The sequence below is a fragment of the Lissotriton vulgaris genome, chromosome 3_1, assembly GCF_964263255.1.
Source record: "Lissotriton vulgaris chromosome 3_1, aLisVul1.2, whole genome shotgun sequence".
In the NCBI taxonomy this organism is placed as follows: domain Eukaryota; kingdom Metazoa; phylum Chordata; class Amphibia; order Caudata; family Salamandridae; genus Lissotriton; species Lissotriton vulgaris.
This window is the reverse complement of record NC_141689.1, coordinates 668,887,860-668,901,929: the sequence shown is the minus strand read 5'-3', so window position 1 is coordinate 668,901,929 and position 14,070 is coordinate 668,887,860. Positions and strand designations below refer to the sequence as shown.

Below are 14,070 nucleotides of genomic sequence, written 5' to 3'. Positions count from 1 at the left end.
CTTTCACTTTTCTTTGCAGAATATATGTTATAGTATAGTGCTGTGTTTATAATTATTGTAATAAAATACCCCAGTTCTTAGTGAACCAACATGTGCCTTGTATTCTTGTTCAATCAGGGTAACCTGGTCTTCTAGTCAGACATCGTTTTCATGAACGGATGTAAATCCCGGTCAGGTAAGAGGTCACTGAATAATGAGGGAGAGAGGGACCATTTGATGCTGAGAGCAGAAGGTACATGATTCAATTTGGCAAGTTGTGCTAATTCATGATATTGTAGTATCATCCCGAGTAGCCAATGAGAGATTCTTTCCAAGGGTATTCATAGGAGAGGGATCGTCGTTGGTAAGCGGCGTTAATGAGAACACCAGGTGGGAGACTGGTGCTTAGACCCGCCGGATTGCGGATTGGGTTGTAAGTAAGCGAGCACTGGGAGGGAAACCAGTGTCTAGGTCCGCCGGATTGTGGACCGGATTGTAAGAGAGCACTGGGGCTGCAGCTCATTGTGTAAGGCACGCCGGATTGCGTGTCGAGTGAGCACTGACGGTGATCAGTGTGTAATGGTACATAATCAGAACTGCCCCAGGGTAGATTAGTCTGGGCCTAAGTGGCCGTGAGACTAGCTGGTATGAATGGGATATTGTAGAACACCTATGCATGTGTATTGCTATTTTCCCCATCCTTAGGTACGAGATGTACATACATATATATATATATACCTATTGTAAATGCGTTCTAAGGAGGGAGGTGATTACGTTTTGACTGGGTTGGAGGGGCTCTCAGGAGCTGATCCCATCTGGTTCGAGAATCCGGTCGTTACAGTCGCGGTGTGTCCCTGGTCGAGTAGCCTGCGGATGTTGTCTGTGGCAGCGAGGAGGGCAGTCTCAGTGCTGTGGTTGCTGCGGAGTCCAGACTGGGAGGCATCCAGGATTGAGTTTTCTTCTATGAAGGCGGTCAGCTGGGTGTTTACGAGTCTCTCTGTGACTTTGGCCGCAAAGGGGAGGAGAGAGATGGGCCGGTAGTCTTTCAGGTCCGTTGGGTCGGCCGCTGGTTTTTTGAGGAGGGATTTTACTTACGCTCATTTCCAGTCATTTGGGCAGATGCCTGATCTGAGGGAGGCGTTGATGGTGCGTCCCGGTTTGGGTGCAATTACTGTGGCTGCTCTGTGGAGGATGTGAGGTGGACAGGGGTCTGTTGGGGCTCCTGAGTGGGGTTTCTTCATGGTTGCTGTGGTCAGTTCGACGGTAGCAGGGTCCCGGGACGTGATGGTCGGCTTGTCGGGGGCGTTGGGTAGGGGGGTGGTGCTCGTTGTTGGTTCGCTGAAGTTGCCGTAGAGGATCTTGATCTTAAGATGGAAGTAGGAGCTGAGCTTGTCGCTGAGTTCATGGGAGGGTGTGAGATCTGTTGAAGAGTTCCTTGGCGTTGTTCACGCTGGTCTGGACTTTCGGTCACATGCATCATCCCGGCCTTTTGCGAATTCCAAATTGCAAAAAATAGGGAATCGCAATTTGGAATTCGCAAAATGGGATGCAGTTATATTTTTGCAAATTATTTGCGATTCGGTAAAAATCGCTATTTTTACCGTATCGCAAATATTATGCGAATTCCAAAGTGCGAATTCGCAATTCCCATTGATTCCTATGGGCCAAAAGGCCCATAGGATCAATGGGAAGGCTTTAACAAATTGCGATTTTCTTTTTGAAAATCGCAATTTGTTAATGCATTCCAAGGGTGCAGAGGGGGGTCCAAAGGCCCCCCCCGTGCACCCCAGAAATGTAATTTGAAGTGCATGTTTCACACACACATGTCCTAAGGACATGTGTGTCTGAAACATGAACGTTTAAAAAATGCATTTTTGAGCTTTTTCAAAACTTTTCGCAAATTACCACGAGGTTCAACCTCGTGGTAATTTGCACCTCCTAATTGCTAATTCGCAATTTGAAAAACAATCATGCATTGCTTTTACGGAATCGCAAATTTGCGATTCCTTAAAAGCAATCGCATTTTGGAAATCGCAAAAAATAGCGAATTTCACTAAAATGCATGATGCATCCCAAAAACGTATTTAGGAAGTGCAAACGGCCGATTTTACCGATTCGCACCGTTTGCACTTCCTAAATAAGTTGATGCATGTGGGTGTTTGTCTCTTATGAAGGTCCGTTTGGTGTCTCGTATGCTCTTATGGTCGTTCCATGCGTGGTTTTCAGGGTTCTCCAGGTTTTCTCAAGGCGTCAGCAGTTGCGTCTTGCTTCTAGAAGTTCAGTGGTGAACCATGCGGCTTTCAGCGGGCGTTGTTTGGTGTGGGCGGAGGGGTGCGAGCTTGTCGGCGCAGCAAGAGATCCAGTGGTGAAATTCCCTGGCAGCGTCATTGGTGTCGGTCGCAGTGGTAGGGGGGTCTTGACGGAGTGTGGTGTTGACCTATGCATTTGAGCAAGTTAACAACAAACAACGTTTGAAAGCCAAAGTGTTGCCCTCACTATCTAATGGCTAGGAAGCCTACCCTGAGAGGACTGGACCAATGCTTTACTTAATTCAGTGCAACATCTTTAGGAGAATATGAAGACCATCAATTTCCGCCGATTATAATTTTGTTTGTTATACTGACGTTGGCAGTTAAATATAACTTTTAGAGGTTAGGGTCTAGAATCAATGATACTGACGAAGACACTTAAAAAAGTATAATCTGGGAGGGTCGGGGAGAGGAGGGGATTATAGCCAGTTCATTGAATCCCTAGGTCAAAGTACCATCATAAGCTGTACAGGACCGGGGTATGAGAATGTTGAGAGGAAATTAACAGCAGGTTCCTTTAAGGAGGTGATTTAGAGTCAGACTAAATGGATGTTGTCAGCCTTAGACTTAGAAGCCATGACTTCACACACACAATTAACTTGTATTATGAGTACATGCACGGGCAGGTTAAATTAAGGATACATATTTCGCCCCTTCAGCAACATATTAGACTCCTTTTTTTTTGTCTAAGATTTTTGCCAATTCCAATCACAAGATTAAGGAATAATTGTCAATTAAAAAATAAGGGCGGTCACCTCAAAAGGAGTTATTTCATTCTTATACACACTCCTCCTCTCTACTCGCCACGTCGAAGACACATTACCTTATGGGAAAACATGTGCGAGACGGAATTCTCAGAGACTCAATGGAAGTCATTATGGAGGGATATAGTTAAAAATAATCATTCCATAGGGATGAAGGAAGCTCACTATAAGATATTTTATGACTGGTATCTGCATCCGGTGAGGCTTAAAACAATCTTTCCAGACGCCTCAGTTCTATGCTGGAGAGGCTGTGGCCTTCTAGGAAACTTCAAACACATCTGGTGGGATTGCCCCACTATCAGACTTTTTTGGACAGAGATTTTAGCCCAAATTAAAGAGATTCTCGGATACCCAATTCCCACCACATTGCAGTTTGCACTATGAGGAGTAAGGGACGCGACGCTAGAACATCAGTCAAAGGGTGACCAGGCAATTATGTGCATGTGCTTTGGGGTAGCCTAATTAGTAATAGCTGCAGCCTGATAGAAAAGAGAACCCTGACCCAATGGCAAGCTCGACTATGGAGGGCCCTCATAATGGAATGAATGACGGATATCTTTCGAGATAGTTTTAAAAATTTCGAGTCCAGCTGGGGCTCCCTGGTCTTGTATTTAACTGGAGGTATATCACCGACAACATACCCTCCCTCTGTTAGAGCCCTTCACCTATTCCAGTTCTAAAACTAGATGGACATGCAGGGCAGCTCCCTATAGTCCAGTGGACGGGTCCCCCTGCATGTGCACCATCACCTTCTTCACACATATACACTGTGGAGATAGTGGGGATCGAATGGAGAAAGCTGCAACCCCCGGGCACCATTGGAAGCCCCTGACATGGCTCATTCTGATTTTAGCATAGCCTCCTCCTTCCACTTTTTCTTCTCTTTTCTTTAATGTTCATTTCTTTTTAGGTGCCAACTAGTCACTGTTGACAGGCGGCGGTTGGGTTAGGGAAGGACAGGGAGGGGGTAGAGGGAGCTTTCTTGAGTTGAAAAGGACCATATTGAAAAAGTAAGCTTCATACCAAATGTCAATGTTAAGTCCCAGATGGTTTGGCAACTGGAATTGTACAATGGCTTCATCAAGAGCGTCGGACAATGTACAATACTTTATTGTAAGTGGCTGTGTAAATGTGTCGTTGAAAATGCTCAATAAAAAGAATTTTGAGAAAAAAACAAAGGGCTCTTGTATATTATGCTCATATATTGAGCACATTTTATGAATTTGTAAAGATATTTTTCCCGACAGATGAACCTTATGAGATTTTTGCAGAACAGGGAGACCGCCTGTAAAGAGAGTAAAATTATGTTTGAATAGTGGTGACCCTCAGATTTTATGCAAAGAAGTTAGATTCCTGGCTGTTGACAACAAGAATAAGAGAACATTCTGCCAGTGAACCTATAGAATAAACAATTGCATGGTTCTGTGGTTTTTATATAACTGTAAGGCTTAATTATTTTTTGTATATGAGCTTACATTTCTTAAGTTGCATATCTTTGCATTTACTGTTAATGTTTCCTATGTATTTATTGTTTTACATTTCTCCTTCTTGCATCTGTTTGTGCTTATTCGTTGCCGTAGTTTCAATTAACCAATGTAATAAAGATCTTACCCACCACAAGATTTTTTTTCCATCTGGACAAGAGAAGAAAAGTTACATATAATGAAAGGCAGGAGATTCAAAGGCAACATGATACAATTTAATATACCAATGTAGGACAAAAATAATAATAAATATCAAGGGAAGGAAACTGTCAAAAATGCAATGGGACGAGGTAGCAGGTCCTCAACATCTCAGGTGGAGTAAAAGAGTAGATTTACCAAAATGCAACTTGAGATTGATATTGTGCTCCTTCAGAGCGCCTAAATGCAACCTGCAATCACCTTTTCTTGCACCTTTCCCGTGCATGTAGGAGGGTGCCAAAGAGATATTTATTCATATCACTAGGTTCTATGCTCTCCTTTTGAAAAGAGTACATACCACACTGACACACCTCCTATGCACACACTCAAGATGATCAAAGAGGCCACCCCATTTGGAAATACCCATGGCCAACTGGCGAAAAATGACCAGCAAGGGCCCTTGGAAGAGCCTGACTTAGCACTAGTGATACAGTTTAGGAATTCTTGTTGAGGAGTGGGCCTCAGCATCAGCATCAGCCTGAGTGAAAGTAAGGATGGATTACCAGTGGATTACCAGTGAGAAAGCTGGTCATCATCGAAAACCTTGCACAAAAGGTTGTTAAAGAGTTCATGATGGAAACAGTGGTCAAGGGACATTTTTGACTTCAGAGATTTTACTACTAAGGTAAATGGCTTTTGGCCAGACACAAGTCTTGCCTACTGATTTTACATTGACTCATATGTTAATTCACTTACTCCCATGTTTTTTTTGCCAATCACTTTACATCGTCTTAGTCCGGAGTTTGATGGATTTAAGCAAATTTTTTCTTGAGCACATGAAGGAAAGTAGATATCATAAAAATACTATACGTACTAGCAAAACAAGTCAGACCAAAAATTCCATGTAGTTTAATTATTGCCCTCCTTCCACCTTTGCTGCTGCCAGAGACAGACAAACACCATAAACTATCTAGCTACCTAGGGCACTTTTACAGCATTACCATGTCAAGTGTGTGCTCCTGAAAGTTCAATCTCAGCCAGCTGTATAAATAAAAAAATTATCCCAGCTGCTTGGAAGGGGAGCACTTTTTTTTGTTTGTGGAAGCACACAAATTCTGCCCAAACAAAAAATGTAATCCTGGCTCCCACCATTTGTACGGAGCCAAAGCCTCTCTAGTGATGCTCACATAATTGTCTGGCGACAGATGCACTGTCAAGCCAGACCATAAAAATAACAATGTGAACAGAAAGAAAAGGCAGTTAGATTATCATGGATTGATTGCGCTAAGCCCTGAACAGCAAAATCTGAACACATCAATTCACCCCTTTAGTAATGTTTATTGGGCACATGGAGATCAGTAGTTCTACCCCGAGTTCCAACACTTTTGATTGCTCTTGCTGGCAAGTCACACAATTAGAACAATACCACTGGGTCTGGGCTCCCAACGGCACAGCTTGCCACAAGCTTCTATTAAACAACAAAAATGCCAATGTCGCTAATGTCTGAATAAGACAATTATTTCAGAACATACGGATGAGACAGTATGTTTGTTGATTTTAATTACAATTCTTTTTATTCCTTTTTAGTTTCTATTAACCACTTCTATTTTAGTAAGTACTTTTTCAAATTATTGTACAAATGTTAAAACCTGGTGTACACAACAAAAAATTATATGGGTTATATCAAAATTCACAACTTGTTTATATACAAAGATTACCTCTTATTCACCATTCAATCCACATTCATTCATCACTCAAACCAGTACAAACAACCACAACAAAACATAAATAATTCAATGAATGCTGGAATTGCAATATTCACAACAAAAAGCCAATATTTGTTTTTCAGCACAAATGTGTATATACAGTTATTTTTATCTTAATTACTAAATTGTTAATTTTGGCTTATAACAAAACAAGTCTACGCGTTTCGAACTCCCGTCATTACGGAGTTCTCATCAGGACCAATATCTGTAATGGAAGAACAAAGTTTGTTTTAGGATTCTGAGATAACTACTGCTGTGCTGCCTGTTCCCAAAACTACAAGTTTCCTCACCTACCTCGCACTCCTCAGAGAAAAGCTGGTATTGTTCTTGCAACCCAAGTCTGCAAAAAATGCAGGAAACCAAGATCAGGGCGAATTCAACCACTTAAGACCAATTCCTCACTACATCCTTCCCACATCCTTCAAAGCGCCCGTTTCATAATTGCCACGGACATTCTAAAGGGACGTTGGTTTTAACACAAACCCTACTGTTTGTTTACAGATCCTAAACAACTAAAACTACCGACAGTGTATACAACGCGCCTGACTCGCCCATTCAGGTAAGCATTACTTTGGAATTAACACGCGCAGTAACACAAAGGTGTTGGCCACAGGACCATCAACCTAATCAAATTACGTTATTGCCCCCCCATTTAGAAACGGCGAGCCAGGCAGTCGATAACAGGCTATAGAAACTCACAAGTAAGTGGTCATGGAGGTTGAATGTTGAAGGATGTGGGAAGGATGTGGTGAGGAATTGGTCTTAAGTGGTTGAATTTTGCCCTGATCTTGGTTTCCTGCATTGTTTGCAGACTCGGGTTGCAAGAACAATACCAGCTTTTCTCTGATGAGTGCGAGGTAGGTGAGGAAACTTGCAGTTTTGGGAACAGGCAGTGCAACAGTAGTTATCTCAGAATCCTAAAACAAACTTTGTTCTTCCATTACAGATATTGGTCCGGATGAGAACTCCGTAATCACTGGAGTTCGAAACGCGTAGACTTGTTTTGTTATAAGCCAAAATTAACAATTTAGTAATTAAGATAAATATAACTGTATATACACATTTGTGCTGAAAAACAAATATTGGCTTTTTGTTGTGAATATTGCAATTCCAGCATTCATTGAATTATTTATGTTTTGTTGTGGTTGTTTGTACTGGTTTGAGTGATGAATGAATGTGGATTGAATGGTGAATAAGAAGTAATCTTTGTATATAAACAAATTGTGAATTTTGATATAACCCATTTCATTTTTTGTTGTGTACACCAGGTTTTAACATTTGTACAATAATTTGAAAAAGTACTTACTAAAATAGAAGTGGTTAATAGAAACTAAACACGAATAAAAAGAATTGTAATTAAAATCAACAAACATACTGTCTCATCCGTAATTTATGGCAAGTCACACAACGCACAATCTCATTCTTTATAACGCTCTTCTGTTTGCTGGTAGGATATCCGGTATACATGAATATCTCACTTCTTTTGGTTAAAGTTTCAGAGCTCATCAAATAACCCTGGACTTCAGAAATCAAAAATAAATACAAGCTGGCTTAGTCACTTTGCTCTTGTTCGGTTCCTAGGGAAACATATAGACATGGCATTGAATCAATTCCCCTGTTTCAGAAAAATCTGAAAACATGGCTGTTTTCCTGCCCATAAGCTTACTCTCCTGTGTGGCTACCGGTCAGTGCGCGCCAGTACACTCTTTGGAGTAACAGTGCGCTTCACAAATACTCCCACACAGACATAGACATACTTTTTCATCAAGACAGGGGCTACATTCACAAAGCATTGAAGTGTTCAAGTTAGGTTCGAAAAATATCCAACTTGTACAAGCAAATTCTCACTACATATTAAGAGAATCAGGATTGGGTCAACTTTAAATGTACAAAGTGCGAATGCAAACATTTGCCCATTAGGATTGATTTTCCACAATTGTAAATTTAGAGTTCCATTGCATCTGTGGTCGCTTCTGAGTAGGCCAACCTTCAAGAAAAGGTGGCCATAAACATTTTTTTTAGTGGGTATGTATGCACAAGATGAAGCTAATTTCCACTCCAGAAACGCTCCATTATTTACTGCAGCCAAGTGTGGTTGTAGGGTGGATATGACAAAGGAACACCCCTATATCAAACAGCTGCAGGTGGAATATATTTTCTGCATGGAGGAAAAAAATTGCTCTGTAGAGAAACGAACAAAAAATGTGCTACTGCACATTTCCATCAAATGTATGCATGCAGATTTAACTTCCAAGTGGAAAATCAACATGCTTAATCCACGTCTGTTTTCCTGGAGTACACCTGGAATGTTTTGTTGAAGCCCTGACCTTTTCTGCAAATTTAGGAGGAATTCCATAGAAGTAAAATTCCAACTTTATGACTCAGGCCCATGATATACTTGTTTATTAACCTCTATAGATTAAGAAATTCACCAGGCTATTTCCAACTTTGAAGCATCCTATCAAGTGCAATATACCGGAGTAGGAATACTAATGCTGAACATTCAACTAAGGAAGCCTTTCAAACCTAAAATGCATTCACTTTTGGCTGTAAAGACAGTACTTAAAACTTTTTCAGACTAGCAGACAATGAACATGTATTTTAAAATGTCAGGTAGTTGGGGCTGGCAATCGCTCCGACCTCGTGTTGTCATAGACAATCATGATTAACATATGACTAAAACTACATTACATAGTTGGACTGTGATAAAGTGAATTATTTTGTACTAGGGTACGCAGACACTTAAAAAGATTCCTAGTGTTGCATCAACAAAAATACATAGATGCTGACAATACACAATCGAACACCACAAACCATAACTAACAGGAGAGAAAAGTTTTGAGATCTTACAGAAGTCTAAATAATGGCCCAATTTTTCTAAGGCAAGTTGTTTCGAAGCATTGGAGTAGATAGTGCCACACAGTCCATGTCAGCTAAATTTGCAGAATGCGCAGCTGGAAAGGATTCTCTGAGGGCAGTGAGAGATTAGGGCAGTGGGGGTGCAGGAGATGTAGAAGCTCAGACGTTTCTCGACCATCGACCATAGAGAATGCCACACGCATGCTAAGACATTCTAAACTTCTTGTCTGTAGTAAGTCAGTGCATTTGTCTCTGAGGCTCTGATACATATTGAATTTCTAGTGTGCTGCCCGATTCTGACAGCAAACTCTGTACTCTTTCTAGAACAGTCAACAAATAATATACCAATCCCAAGAATAGACTATTACAATCTTTAAACCTAGACATTAAAGAGGTTGCCACAACAGAGGTTTATACACTTCTTGGAAGAAATGGCGAACTTTTGTTAAAATGCAGAGACAAGAAAAAAAAGAACTAACATGGCACACACCCGAGGCTTTAGGAGGCTTCATGATCTATAATGAGATCCAGAGAATTGACTTTCGAAGCCCGCCAACGTAATCTGTCCAAACAGTTGTCCCAGCGGTGACTTTATTGTTCACAACTGTTTCTCCTATATTACACTTAAGGAAGATTTGGACCAATCCGAAGTGGAGGGACTTCAGAAACTTCTTCACCCTCTGTTCAGAGACTGCAGCGTGCTTATCCACCCTAATATAATGTTAGAGTGTCTCAGCGTAGGACAATGCCCTATAGCTGAATGATCAGATAAATAACAGGAAACTCTAATTGTTATACAAAAGTGTTGAAATCGAAGATGCCTGAGGCACTCTGTAGACCCAGTGATTTCCCTGGCCCAAAAAGTAGAAGAAATAGAACCTGATGCTGCCCTGTTAGAAATACATCAAAGTATTAATGAACCTTGGCTCTGGTACCATTCCCACTAGTCACTGAATAAGAATCTCATAGCCTCAAGTATAGATGGAGACAGAAAGATCCAAGAGGGACCCTCTGCCGCATACCCATCAATCTAAAATTGTCATTATCTCATTATGGTGGCAACCAGTGTAGACACTGTGTTGTCAACAGGATGAAAGCTCATTTGTAATGGATGGAGAATATTGTGCTCCTACGGCATCAATGGGAAAGCTGGTGATCATCAAAAACCTTCCTCACTATATTGATGAAATGTGCAGCAAGCTCATCACAAAAGGTTGTTAAAGATTACATGATGGGAAGAGCTGTCAAAGAGAGTTCTTGACTTCAGAGATTTTACTACTAAGATAAATGGCTTTTCGCCAGACAAGTCTTGTCTACTGGTTGTACATTGCCTCATAAAAGTTAATTTACATACGCCCATCGATTTTCTGGCACGCACGTTCCGCCGGCTTAGTCTGGCGTTTAATGGATTTAAGCAAATCTGAGGTCCAAGAAATGTGAGGACTGGCATGTCAAATGGAAGGTTTCATTTCTGGCACTCTGCTGTTATGCCTTTCCATAAATTAAGTTAGAAAGTCCCTCCAGCACACAGGCTGCATCACCACATGATTATGTTATCTCTGCCAAGTACTAAATCACAAGTGCAGTCTCGCACATTTATGGATCTGAGTCGAAAAGTTTCAGGCCAAATATGCAGAAAAATCAATGAATTTCTCTGCATAGTTTGCTTTGGGTCAATTCATGTGCATATTAACTTTACCAAGTGCGAAAAACGCTGTTGTGTTGCATAGTCACTTATTCACACATATCAAGCAGCATATTGCTCAACACTTTCCCTATTCCGGTACTAGGGTGTCTATAATTCTTCCTGACCCCACCCTTCTTCCCTGTGCATGTACTGTCTGCAGGAAGAGGTCCAGAAATTCAGGATTGTATGTCCCTATTATAAGTTCCTCGGGCAAACTTTCCAATACCCCCACCCTGATACGATAAGTCCTACCGTCAGAGGGAGTAAGGGACACAGAGGCTATGGGGTAAGGCTTAACATCCCCATGAACACACCGGATGTGTACTATGGTGTCGGGTAAAACCTATCTGGGTTGAATAAGAACCCCCTGTATCACTGACTGTCTACATCCTGAGTCTAGTAGGGCCTTTACCACCCTCCTGTTCACCTTAACACATGTGAAAAGCATTTCCCATTTCAGGGGTATAGAGGATGGACTTAGGTATGTTTCCCACTGGGTTCTTCCATTGGTTTCCTTCTAGGGCACAAGCGGGCTATGTGGCCCCAGTCCCCACACTCGAAACATTGTAGTCCTTTGAAGGTCGGTATGTCTGCCTTTGCTGGTCTTGACTTGCTTGGCTCTGGGATGGCTCAGGATCTCTTCTCGACCTTTATTGGCGTTTGCCGATTCGTTTTTTGGTTTTCCACCCAGAAGATCTAGGCTGTGCGCAGGAGAAGGTGGCTGCCATGTCAATGGCTTGCTCCGTGGTCAAGTGGGTATGCTGGCGGAACCACCTTTGGGTGTTGAAAGGGAGAGCATCCAAATATTGCTCAAGATAAATGTTGTCCATGATTTCCTCTTTCTTACTGATGGTGGGGGTTAGCCACTTATCGGCCGCCATCTTCAGATGAAAAAACAGTGTCTTGGGGTTTTCCCTGGGAGCTACCTTTTCCTTTAGAAAATGCACCCTGTACGCTTCTGCATCTAGACCTAAATGTCTAATATGATGTTCTTGATGTCAGCATACGGCTTATCTCCGGTGGCGTTCACCACCTGATATGCTGCTTGGGCTACACCTGTCAGGAGCGGAGCCAGGAAAAAAGGCAATTTTTCTATGAGCAACCACAGGCCCTGGCTGCCCTTTCGAAGTTGAGTAGAAACGCATCAGGGTCCTCTCCTGACACGTACTTTTGTAATGCGATCCCTGCGGGTCTGTGGGGTGTACAGCAAGATTCCCGAAGGTCAGGTAGAGGCTGTTCTGTAACCATCTTTTGTAGCCCCTCCAAATGGGCTGTTATGGTGTCCTTAAATATGTCCAGATCTGCCTGGGCCAAAGTCATTTGCCGCTCCACGGCCCATTCCAGTTTCTCCTGACCTTTAACCAGATGTTGAATTAGAGCGTCCATTGAGGATGTACAGACGGACGTTGTTATGCCCGCAATCTCCACCAGTTGTAGAGGGTCGAATTGAGGGGCAGGAGACCAGGTTGGGTTAATTCTTTCGCTGTGGCGGCTATTCCGCCGCAGCGCTAAGGGGGCGGGGGTGCCGCGCGGTGCTCACACGCTGGTGACGGAACCGCTCCATCACCAGCCTCGGGTGAGCTGTGCTGATGACGGAGCGGTTCCGTCATGGCCCGCCCGCTCAATAGAACGAGTCGCGCAGGCGCAAAATCAGCGCCGTGCAGGCGCGTCGGGCGGGCCATGACGGAACCGCTCTGTCATCAGCACAGCGCCACCGCGGCTGATTATGGAGCGGTTCCGTCATCAGCATCGATGTGGTTAAGGAAGATTTTATTTTATATAACACTAGTCTCCTTTGGGTAGGGTATACACCTGTTACAACGCATTTGTTACAACGCACTACTGTTACAACGCGACTATTACAACGCATACCATTACAACGCATTGCGCTGGGGGGCGCTCTAGGATAGGGAATAAGTATAATTTGCTATCCAACACCTTCCCTAGGGTCCACGGGGACTGGAGTTAGAATAGTAAATTATACTTACCACTATCCAGCACCTCAAAGCGCTATGCGTTGTAATGGTATGCGTTGTAATGGTCGCGTTGTAACGGTAGGTAGTTGTAATAGTATGCGTTGTAACATGGTACATCCTTTGGGTAGCCAGTCTTTTACTAAGAGTTGGGGATAATGGCTTCTTATCCCAGCACTCCGGGTCTTCTGGCGTTCTCCGCCCCTTTCTTGTCCACCTTCATCCGGTCTTGCAGGTGCAGGGGTTCCGGAGTAAAGACAGTCAAATGGAAGAGAAAATACGGAGACGGTGTAAATGAGGGGAACTAGCACTCAAATAAGGGAGGGGAGTGAAGGATCACCAGTGGGTACCGCACGTCTAAATGGGAAGATGAAGTGATCAGGAAGGGGTAACCAGTCGGGAACCGGTAGGGAGTTTGCTACCCTATACGTCGGGTCTCTCCCTCCTTCCAACTCAACCCGCAAACCACTCTTGTACCTGAGAGAGCCACGCTCCTCCTGGTGCGTGGCTGGGCGAACCTCTGTGTCATTGGCCTCCTGGCTTTCTTGGTTCCTTTGACAGTTCCGCAGTATCCACTCCTCTCCATGCACGGCTTCCTCCAACTCCTCGTCCTCTCCCACTTCTGTGATGCCACACACCCTCTTCCTGACTCCCGGCATTCTTGTTGGCCCGGCTACCATGATGTCATTGTTGTGGGCGGTATCCTCTGGATCGAAATCCCAGTTAAAGGAGCCATACCTGTTTTCACCCGCTTCCTCATGCGTGGGACTAAAGGGACAGTTCCATTCGTCCTGCTGTAGGGAAATAAGAGGAAGATTGGCAGGCGTCACATTCCACTAGTCCCTTGTCCGCTTCTTGCCCTCCCGGGTCGTATCAACCCTGTGACAGCCCCCCTACCTGCGAGTGAGGCAACAATTGTGATTATCACCTGTGGAAGTAGTCAATAAAGGGCCTGCCTTGCAACAGGTTGTTTCTGTTCCACTACTTCAAATAGCTATGAGTTGTGACCCTTATCAACACCAGAATTTCCCATAAACTCTCCGCTTGTGACCACTGTGCCAAGAGAAACTTGTGTAGTGGGCTCAAGTACAATCTGTCATGGGGGGCTATG

General features: G+C 43.3%; 1 protein-coding gene across 5 annotated transcripts in view; it reads right to left on the bottom strand.

Annotated features, from left to right (window-relative positions):
- The window catches only part of PAM (peptidylglycine alpha-amidating monooxygenase), a 1,271,905-nt gene that overhangs the window by 929,516 nt on the left and 328,319 nt on the right, over positions 1–14,070 (bottom strand). The window lies entirely within an intron of this gene.